This window comes from Tupaia chinensis, unplaced genomic scaffold (genome assembly GCF_000334495.1).
Source record: "Tupaia chinensis unplaced genomic scaffold, TupChi_1.0 Scaffold000212_1, whole genome shotgun sequence".
Lineage (NCBI taxonomy): Eukaryota > Metazoa > Chordata > Mammalia > Scandentia > Tupaiidae > Tupaia > Tupaia belangeri.
In genome coordinates this window covers 365,860-376,068 of record NW_006159687.1, presented here as the reverse complement: position 1 = coordinate 376,068, position 10,209 = coordinate 365,860, and the positions used below count along the sequence as shown (strand labels likewise).

The 10,209-nt window shown below is 39.0% G+C and overlaps 1 pseudogene; it reads left to right on the top strand.

Moving 5' to 3' along the window:
- Positions 1-19: 19 nt before the first annotated feature.
- On the top strand, positions 20-3,194 carry LOC102493499 (triosephosphate isomerase-like; annotated as a pseudogene).
- The last annotated feature ends 7,015 nt before the right edge of the window (positions 3,195-10,209 follow it).

Below are 10,209 nucleotides of genomic sequence, written 5' to 3'. Positions count from 1 at the left end.
CTAAGGACAGATCTTCCCAATGAGGGAGAAGCTGGAGCTGCAAAGAACACTGTTGCAAATCAAAACACAAAATGGACAACGTAATTTGTCTTCATATCCATTGAGATTTTCTGTACCATGAAGTGGTCTGGACCTTTGAATGTGTTGCTGGTTAAGATTCTCTATCCCTGCTCACCTTTGGTACAACACTCTTGCGTATAATTAAAAGTAAAATTGAACAGTAATGTTTTCATTACAGAAAATAGAGAAGTGTATGACAATTATTCAAGCAAAAGAGATAATTATTTTATTTATAAATAAAGCAAATGTTGGTGTGTTTTCTTCTAGTACTTTCTGCATACACACACATATGTGTGTGTGTATATATATATATGAATTATATAGGATAGTATAATATTATAAGGGTATACCTCTTCCTTTTTTTAACTTGATATTAAATCACTATTTTAGAAAAGTAAGGGTCCATATTTTGTGTTCCCTGCTGAATCTCTAGCACATGGTGGAGTACGTGGCATGCAGTAAACTCTGACGAGTATGTGTTCAGTTACTGAATCTTACTATATATTTTAAATTACTCAACATTCCCCTACTGCACATCATCTCGGTTGTCCACTATCGAAAATCCCATAATAATGAACTTCATTTGTAAAGCTTTTTCTTCCTTTCTGGTTTTTCCCTTTATGTTAGATTTATCAGATGAAATGATTATATCAATGATAGTAAGAAATATTAAGATTGCAATTACATGTTGCCAAACTGCTTTCAAAGTCACACTAACACCAGTAGGATCTAAGAGTAAATGGGAAAACTACAAATTTAAGTAAGATCTCCACTCCAAAGTTTGGGTCCTTGACACTGTTCTATGCTATTTCTCCCTTGATCTAGTTAAGTAATTGGCTGAACAAGGGTAATGTAAAGATTCTGATTAGTTAATTCTGATGAATTTCAGTTAATTAACTTATCAAGTTAGTCATTCTAGCACACACAAAAAGGGTTTGGTAGGACTTTAACTTAGTAATGTCATTCTAATGCATTCTGGAGGGTCATCATTAGTCCAAATGGCAACTTTGTGTGAATTAGAAAAAGATGCTTCTTCTCTAAGATATTCTAATACCATGTGCTAGAAAATTAGCTTAATACACACATAAATCTATGACTATAGAGTTATAAATTGTATGCTCTGGAGCCATAAGGCAAAAAACTTGGACCCTTTTCTTTTCTTGTTAATTTTGCTACAGGGTATGCGTGCTTTCCAGAGAGATGACACACACACACACACACACACACACAGAAAGTGAAAGTGAGAAGGTTCCTCCTAGGGGAGATGGCCAACCACAGTCCCAGTCCTTTCTCCATTGTTCTCTCGGGATTTTGGACACACACACACACACACACACACACACACACGCCTTTGGCATGTTTTTCAAGCCACCAAGTCCAGGATTCAAACTGTGTGGCTGATCATTTGGGATTTGGCCACCTTAACCACCATGCCACTGGATGGCCTTATTTTCTAAGTGTTTTGGAACCTTTCATTTAATCTAGTTTAGAATTTTATAAGGATATAATGTAAAGCTAACAAAACTATATTTCTTGGAAGCCTCTTTCTGAAAATGATGATAATTTTCATCCTTCTTTTAATCTCCTGGCTCATTTCCAGTTCTCTTTGTTTGTATAACGTTTCCAGTGTTTTTTTCAGTCTCATCTACAAATTCTGATCAGGGATAACAAAATTCTCTCAGCTTAGAGAGTGATGGTGAAAATGAAATTAATCTTATTTAAAAAATATATTATTTAATTTTATCATTATCATTTAATTTGTTAAGGACACATGCACTCACCAGAGATAGATAGATAAAGAAAGACAGAGAGAGTGAGAAAGCAAGTCACCAGGCCTGGGACTCAAACTGTGGTCAGCCATGTGAGAGTCCTTAACCACCACACCACCTACAAAATGACTCCAAATACTTATACTGTAGTTCAGATGTGCCCACAAATTCAGGTGTTGGAAGTTGATTGTATTGTAAAGATGTTAAGTGAAAATTTAGTTCCTTTATGGTGTCCCAAGGTGGAGCTTTTGATTTCCATAATGTCATTAGGACAGTGCTCCTATTCTGTTGGGTTTACAAGCAGAGGGAATGAAACTATAATGGCAGAAAGAAATCCATGGATACAGACCATTCTCTGCTCTGCTAAAAGTTCTGTCTTCTGCCATTTTGCGATTCCTTTGCACTTTCTAGCCACTAGAATTGTGAGTTTTGCAAATAAACCTGTTTTCTTTATAAATCACCCAATCTCAGGCATTTCTGTTAGTAGTGCAAAAATAGATGACAATTTATAAATGATATTTTGAATATATGGAAAAGCAAATTTTATGAATATATTTTTATTTGAAACACTTTTAAGAACAGATTTACTAGAGAATTATTAAAGTTCTATTTCTCTAAGGTACCGACCTTCAGTGTGTCGGATCCAGCGCCGTGGCGCCCTCCAGGCAGTTCTTCGTGCGAGGCAACTGGAAAATGAACAGGCGGAAGTAGAATCTGGGGGATCTCATTAACACCCTGAACGACACCGAGGTGGTATGCGCGCACCCAGTGCCTACATCGACTTTGTCAGACAGAAGCTCAATCCCAAGATTGCTGTGGCTGCACACAACTGCTACAAAGTGGCCAGTGGCAACTTCACTGAGGAGGTCAGCCCCGGCATGATCAAAGGCTGTGGAGCCACGTGGGTCATCCTAGGACACTCGGAGAGAAGGCATGCCTTGGGGGAGTCGGGTGAGCTGATTGGGCAGAAAGTGGTCCATGTCTTGGCAGAGGGACTTGGAGTGATGCCTGCATCGGGGAGAAGCTGGCATCACGGAGAAGGTCGTGTTTGAGCAAACCAAGGTCATTGCAGATAACGTGAAGGGACTGGAGCAAGGTTGTTCTGGCCTACGAGCCTGTGTGGGCCATTGGTACTGGCAAGACCGCAACATCCCAACAGGCTCAAAAGGTTCACGAGAAGCTCCGGGGACGGCTTAAATCCAACGTCTCTGAGGCAGTGGCTCAGAGCACCCTTATCATTTATGGAGGTTCTGTGATGGGGGCGACCTGCAAGGAGCTGGCAAGCCAGTCCGACGTGGACGGCTTCCTCGTGGGTGGTGCTTCTCTCAAGCCTGAGTTCGTGGACATCACCAATGCCAAATAAGCCCCATCTATCTTCCCTGCGCTGCCTGCTAAACCAGAAGGCAGCCCAGAAGCCAATTTACAGCCCCCACCTTGCACCTGCTTCTGATGGTGTCCTCTGCCCTGTGGCCTCATCCAAACTGTACCTTCCCCAGAAATGGCTGGGACCAGGCCAACCCCTTCTCACAATAATGGCTGGAACTAAACATGTCACCAAGGTGGCTTTTCCTCGGCTGAGAGGTGGAAGGGGTGGAGCTTGCTCATGGGTCCCGGCAGGTCCCGGTGAGGGAAGAAACCATCTTCCTCTGCCTTCTACCATCATGGGGCCAAGATCCCCCCAAGGGGGTGCTACCCTCTCCCATAGTGCCGATGCCTGTGTGTTGTGTCTGTGAGCTGTCCCCTGTGAGGGCACAAACACCTGGCTCTAAAAAAAAAGTTTTATTTCTCTAACATATGGTCAGATAATTTTTATTGTTTATCTGACAATTTGGTCCTTTCTAGGATGAGTTCACATAAATTTTAAAAGCATATTGTTATTCAACCTTGACATCTCAACTTTTAAATCTAAACTTATGATTATAAGCTGAGAGTATTTACTGAATATTATTATTACTGTTATAACAATTCTATAAATATCATAATATCAGCAGCCTGACAAATTAAACTATTGTGAAGACATCTGTACATTTATTTTTAATTATTGAAATATTAAAGTATTTACATACTGAGAGAAAAATTTTAAAGAGCATATTTTAATTCAAAAAACATCTTGGATCTTTTTTCTGTAGTAGATGTTCCATGACACATTTCATTGAAAACAGTATTTTCTCTTTTTTGTTCTGCTGCTGCCATCTAGAGTCAAAGTGAAGCAAAGGAAGTGGACTTTAAACAAGCCAGGTTCAGCTGGGAACAGGGAATAAGGGCCCTTCTCAGAGAGCTTGGAGTGGTAGTCCTCCAGGTATTTATGAATCTAGCAATACATCAATAACCTTTCCCAGGCCCACCTGTGACTAGTCAGTGTTTGTCTTGAGTAGTCTGCCTTCTACTTTGCTCCATTTTCTGTTACTTTGTAGCATCACCTCAGAGCTAATGGGTCTGAAGATGCTTTGTTTTTCTCATCAAAATATGCTTTCTGGGCAGAATCTGATAAACACGCTCATACTCAAGTATAAAAGATAAACAAACAAGGGACTAGACAGAAGTGCAGACATAAAAGGGAATGTAGAGACCACCTCTGAGTACACTGGGCAGGCATATGCTGGCGGTTGGAACTGGTTGAAGCTGGGAATAAATATCTATGTCGAGACCCTGGTGGGGGTGCTGTCTTTCTTGCTCATGGAAGAAATACAATCTTTGAGAGGAATAATAATAATAATAATAATAAGAACAAACTAGATGTGTGAACTCTTTTGGAGGATATTTCAGACTCAGTGAACAGTAATCCTGTCTATTTCTATGCAGGGACGTGTTAATTTAATGTGCTCATCTCCTAGCGGTAGCAAAATTAAACACTTGAGAATTTGTCTTGGTTGGGTGCTTCATGTCTAGGTCAGGAAGACATTGCCTATGATGCCATGTGAGGCTGCATTATCAATGTACAAAAAGATTGCTGCAGAGGTCCTCTCTCTTGAGTTTGATGTGCCTCGCTGCACCTAGAACCTGATCTACAAGGACACCTGTATCATTTTATATCAACTAATTGTCTGTCTACTCCATTAGGTTAGAAGTTTTTCAAGGGAAGAAACTATTTGTTATAGCCATTATGTGGAGGAGACAGTTCATAAATGTTTCTTAAAGAATGAATAAAATATTGTATTTAAAAGCAGATAGGAGTTTTTCCTTGTTCTTAAAATAATTTAACATGAAGTATTACTGTAATATACTTTCAGGCTAATAGAGCAATAGACAGTTCAAACCGTTTCATAGTTATAAGACTTGAATTCGCTTCCATTACTGTCATCAACATCACTTATGCTAGAGTTATCATTAGCATGTTTGAGCAAGCCATGATAAATTTCCAAAATGCAGGCAAGCCACCAGCTTTAAAGCTGTGATATCTTTATTCTTAGCATGGACTAGCTATATGACCAGTTAGAGAATAACTGCATAGCTAAATAATCAGTCAAGTGAAGTAAATGGTATAACAATGAAAAAAAAAAAAAGCAAAAACAGAAGTTAAAAAGTCAGGACAGGCCTCACCACTGTCACAGCAGTAACAGGAGCACTCTGCAAGGTTATATGCCATTTAGCCAACCACGGTTTCGAAATTCTGGGTCAGCATGAAAACACGTCAAGCATGCTCATGTGTAGGTGCCCAGAATCCTGAGGACTGGTGGACTGGGAGAGGGGACCACAGCATGATGAGATCCTGTCATCAAGGGTGCTTCTCTCTCACTCTCTCATGAGCACACATGCACTCTCTGTAAAAAAAAAAAAAAAAAGTCAAGGTAAATCTAAACCTTAAAAAACCCCCAACAACTATCAGTATTTATTATTACTGATAGAAGACTGTGGAATAGGCCATGGTGTTGATAGAACAAACATGCCCATGGCATGGAGACCTGGGAATGGCTGCAGATGAGCTAAATGACAATAAGGTTTATATAGCTAGAATAGTTCCGTAGAACTTACTAATCATCACACAGCGATGACAATGTTCATCATAACATAATCTTTGAGTGTGAGGTACCGTTAGGAAAAAAAGTCCGACTGGTTTGGATTTACTAATAGCTAAGTAAGTCTTCACATTAATCTTGAGGGCACCAATTTAAATGAAATACCATCACGAACACTTCTTTCCTTCATTCTTCTCTTTCTTCCTTTCCTCTTTTTTCTTTCTTTCAAATAACTATGAAGGCATGGAAATTATTATTTCTGTACAGGATTATTGTTTCTGTATCTTTTAAAAGTCACAAGTTTCTAACTACAGTCTACACACTTTGCCTCCAATTCCTCACCTCCCATTCTCTTCTTAACCTACTCTAATAAAGACTTGTAACATCAGTATTCCATCTTGTTCTCACCTTCACTATTTTTAAGGATGGCCACAAACACCTACTGTTTATTCTTTTTTAAAACTATTATTATTTTTTAAAATTTGACCAGAGAGAGACTGAGAGAGAGGAAAAGTGAGAAAGCAAGCCACCAGATTCAGGACTTAAACTGTGGTAGACTATGTGGGAGTCCAGTGCCTTAACCACCACTCCACCTGCTGGCTCCTGTCTAGTCTCTCTCTCTCTTTTAAGTTTGTTTCTTCCATGAAAGAAAGAGAGAGAGAGAGAAACAGAGAGAGAGAAAGGGAGAGACAGGCACTGCCAACAGGGTCCTCATGCTGTGATCCACCTCAGCCAGTCTGGGTCACTTGCCCCTGGCTTTCACAGGGAGGTCTCAGGACACAAGCCAGGACCTTCCCATATGTGTCTATTCGTACCAGTCTATTGTATATTCTGCATTTTCATCTTACTTGACTTCTCACATATTTGAAACTGTTGATTATTCCCATTTATTGAATAAAGTTTCTTCTGTAGTCACTTGCTATGGCACATATACTTTATTTTCTTACTCATTCAGTGGCTAGTCCTTCTTTACTGGACTTGTAAATGTTGGAGTGTTCCAGGGCTCTGACCACAGCCCCTTTCTTCCTTTTAGCTTGACTATTTCCTGAGGTAATTCCATCTAGCCCAAAGGCTTTAAATACTATCAATATTCTGACAACTCTCAAATTTTATTTATTTATTTATGTCTTGGTTACAAAAGTTTTCACGTCTTGGTTACAAAAGTTTTCACTTTTCTGGAGTTATAAAGTCATTCTTTTTTTTTTTTTTTTGGAGAGATTTTTCACTGTAGGGCGCGTGCGCTCGCCAGACAGACAGAGAGAGACATAGACACAGAAAGCGAGAAATCACCCCCCAGGGGAGATGGTCACGCCGCAATCCCTTCTCCTCCATTCTCCTCTCGGGATCTTGGGCACGCACGCACACGTGCCCGGCGTGAGTTTTAAGCCACCGGGTCCGGGGCACGAACCGCGGTCGACTACGTGGGAGTCCAGCGACATAGCCATTACGCTAACTGCTGGTTCCCTAAAGTCATTCTTTTTGTGCCAGCAGGTGGGGTGGAGGTTAAGGTGCTAGATTTTCACATGGTCTACTGTGAAATTTGAGTTCCAGATCTGGTAGCTTGGAAATCATGCTCCGCATGTGTGTGTGCATGTCCAAAAGTTCTAGGAGGAGAATGGAGGAGAAGGGATTGCAGTGTGCCCATCTCCCTGGGGGTTGATTTATCACTTTCCTTCTTTGTCTTTCTCTGGTGAGTGCACACACCCTATGGTAGCAACCTAACAAGAAGTTATTCTCCTCATTTCTTGCATTTTGGGAATAAATACAACTTAGAAATTATAAATTATCCTTTGTATAAATTGCTGGATTCAGCTTCCTAATATTTAGTTTAGTGATTTTATATCTATCATATGTTATAGAATATAAGATGTCATTATTTTATACACTATGAAAGAAAAAAAATGCTGTCAACTAAACTATTACTGAATATTTTTTATCCCATTGATTAAAAAAAAAAACTTTAAATTATTTATTACTATTCATGTGCAGCGGCATGAGAGTGAGAGAGGGAGAAATGCCCTCTGCTGGGATTGGTCGTGCCGCAATCCCCCTCCTCTAGTTCTCCAGCACACACCCAGAAGTTTTCAGGTCGACTGGGTTAGGATCTTGAACGATGGTCAGCATGTGACTGCTGGCCCCACAGTCCAGTACGCTACTGGGCGCAGCACAAGTGCTGGTTCTTTATTTTATGTTTATTTAAATAGCTTTTGCAGGCTTTATCTAAACACAGATTATTATATATCACTGTTTGTACACAGGAAAAAAAAGTTAGCAAAGAAAATGTATTAAGATACTCATGAAATGTTTTCATAGCTCCTATCACAACTGTATACATTAATTTAAAAATACACCTTGTCAATGGCACCCACTATATTTCACCAAATCGAACATCATTAATTTCCTGGAGAAAAGCTCTATCCCTTCATATTGGGTTTGCGTTTGCTTCTGTCATTGTGAGGACAGGAATTGTTTTTTCTCAGATGCTTGATGAATATTTATTTAGAATCTTACTTTAGTTTCTCACTTGTTTCATCTACGAATGCTGTGTATCTCTTTTTCTAACTTTAACCCAACTATAGTGATCACTGGGGAGAGGTGGTATATGTTGTAGACTGAGTGGAATATCCTAGGTGCAGGGGCTATTCATACCTTCAGAGACTTGCCATCTGCACCGGGCACCAGCTTGACTCTCATTGCTCTTCTCCGGGGTCTGAGCTGTCAGGTGCTCTGCATTAGATAAGTGGGGGCAGGGTAGTAAAATCAGACCTAGCAGGCTGCTCTTTCTGTGGATTTCCAGATAATCACCTAGTAGTTTTCTTTAAGTTCTTCTAGCTCTGGCATATGCTACTTCCATCTTGAAGTACCATTTAAGCTGCTTCTTTTTAACTTCTGTCTATTTGGGTTGTGATTTCTCCTTCAGTGACATTTGCCTCCCATGTTTTGGGAATTTCATATGCTTTCTAGACCAACATGAACATCTTTTATTATTATCCGAGGCTTTTGTGAGATAGTTATTTATTTATATTTGTTATTATTCTTTTTATTTATGATAGAGTATACATGTGTACATGCCAGAGTAAGAGAGTGAAGGAGAGAGAAGCAACCCTGAAAGGTCTGGTCATGTTGCTCTTTCCATCTTCCAGTTCCCCAGCCCTTCGGATTTTTTAAAAATTAATTTATTTATAGTCATTCAGTGTATCATCAGTACAATATACAAAATGAGATTTTCATCCAGAATACATTGTATATTGACTCAATCAAGGATATCACCATACGTGTTATCATCAACAAATAATTTTCTATTTCTTGTTTCTTATATATATTTTGCTCCCATCCCCCCTTAATTCCCTATCTCTCACCCTCTGCCATTTCCTCCACTTCTCCCACCCTGTCTCTGATATTACAGTTGTTTTCCATGCCTTTTTCACATTTTATTGATTCACTAAAGATATTAACTAAAAAACTTTCAATAGCAAGCACAGCTAATATGTACATACCTATGAACACATGTCTGATTTTAGGTGTAAACCTCAGTGAGTAAAGTAAACATACTATAAAGTAGCACCTAGCTGGGGTTACATAGCTCACTGCAGTCATTAAATAGGTATTAATAAGTATTTTAATGCAATTTTTAATTGAAAAACAGTTTTAATTTTAATAGACCAAAATCAAGAAATGTTAAGAGAAATTTGCTCAAAACTTAAATCCAAAATAAAGGTTAGGATTTAGTTCAAATAGAAGATAGATGAACCTATCGACAAGTTCAAAAAACCCTTAACTATGGAAATCAAAGCATCGAAGAAAATCAGTAATGTTTAGTCTAAAGTAAAAATATTCTATTTCACTAGTTCAGACTCATGTAATAAATCTCTCCTCTATTGAACTTGCAGTGTTACTGTGGACTGATATTTCCATTTAAACTCTGGAAGTTAACGTTCAACTCTGGACTTGTCCCAACCATTAGGCTGGACATTTTCTTTGTTGTTTTTGGACTCTTATTTCTGTGTGTCTGACTTTAGTTTTCCTGGTATAGCACTCCTTTCAGCACTTCTTGGAGAGCTGGTCTGGTGCTGGTAAATTCTTTCAGATTTTGTTTATGTGAGAATGTTTTTGTCTCTTTTTTTTCCCATATGAAAGATAATCTTGCTGGGTATACAGTATTCTTGGTTGAAATTGTTTTTCACTTAACACTTTGAATATGTTTTCTTATTCTTTCCTTGCTTGCATTGTTTCCGATGAGAGGTCTGATGTTAGTCTGATGGAATATCCTTTGAAAGTAACTTGATTTTTCTCTCTTGCCAATTTGAGGATCTTGTCTCTGTCTGTGGTTTTGGTCGACGTGGCTATGATGTGACTTGGGGAAGATCTTCTTGGGTTGATTTTATGTGGGGTATTTTGTATTTCTTGTGTCTGGATACTGGACT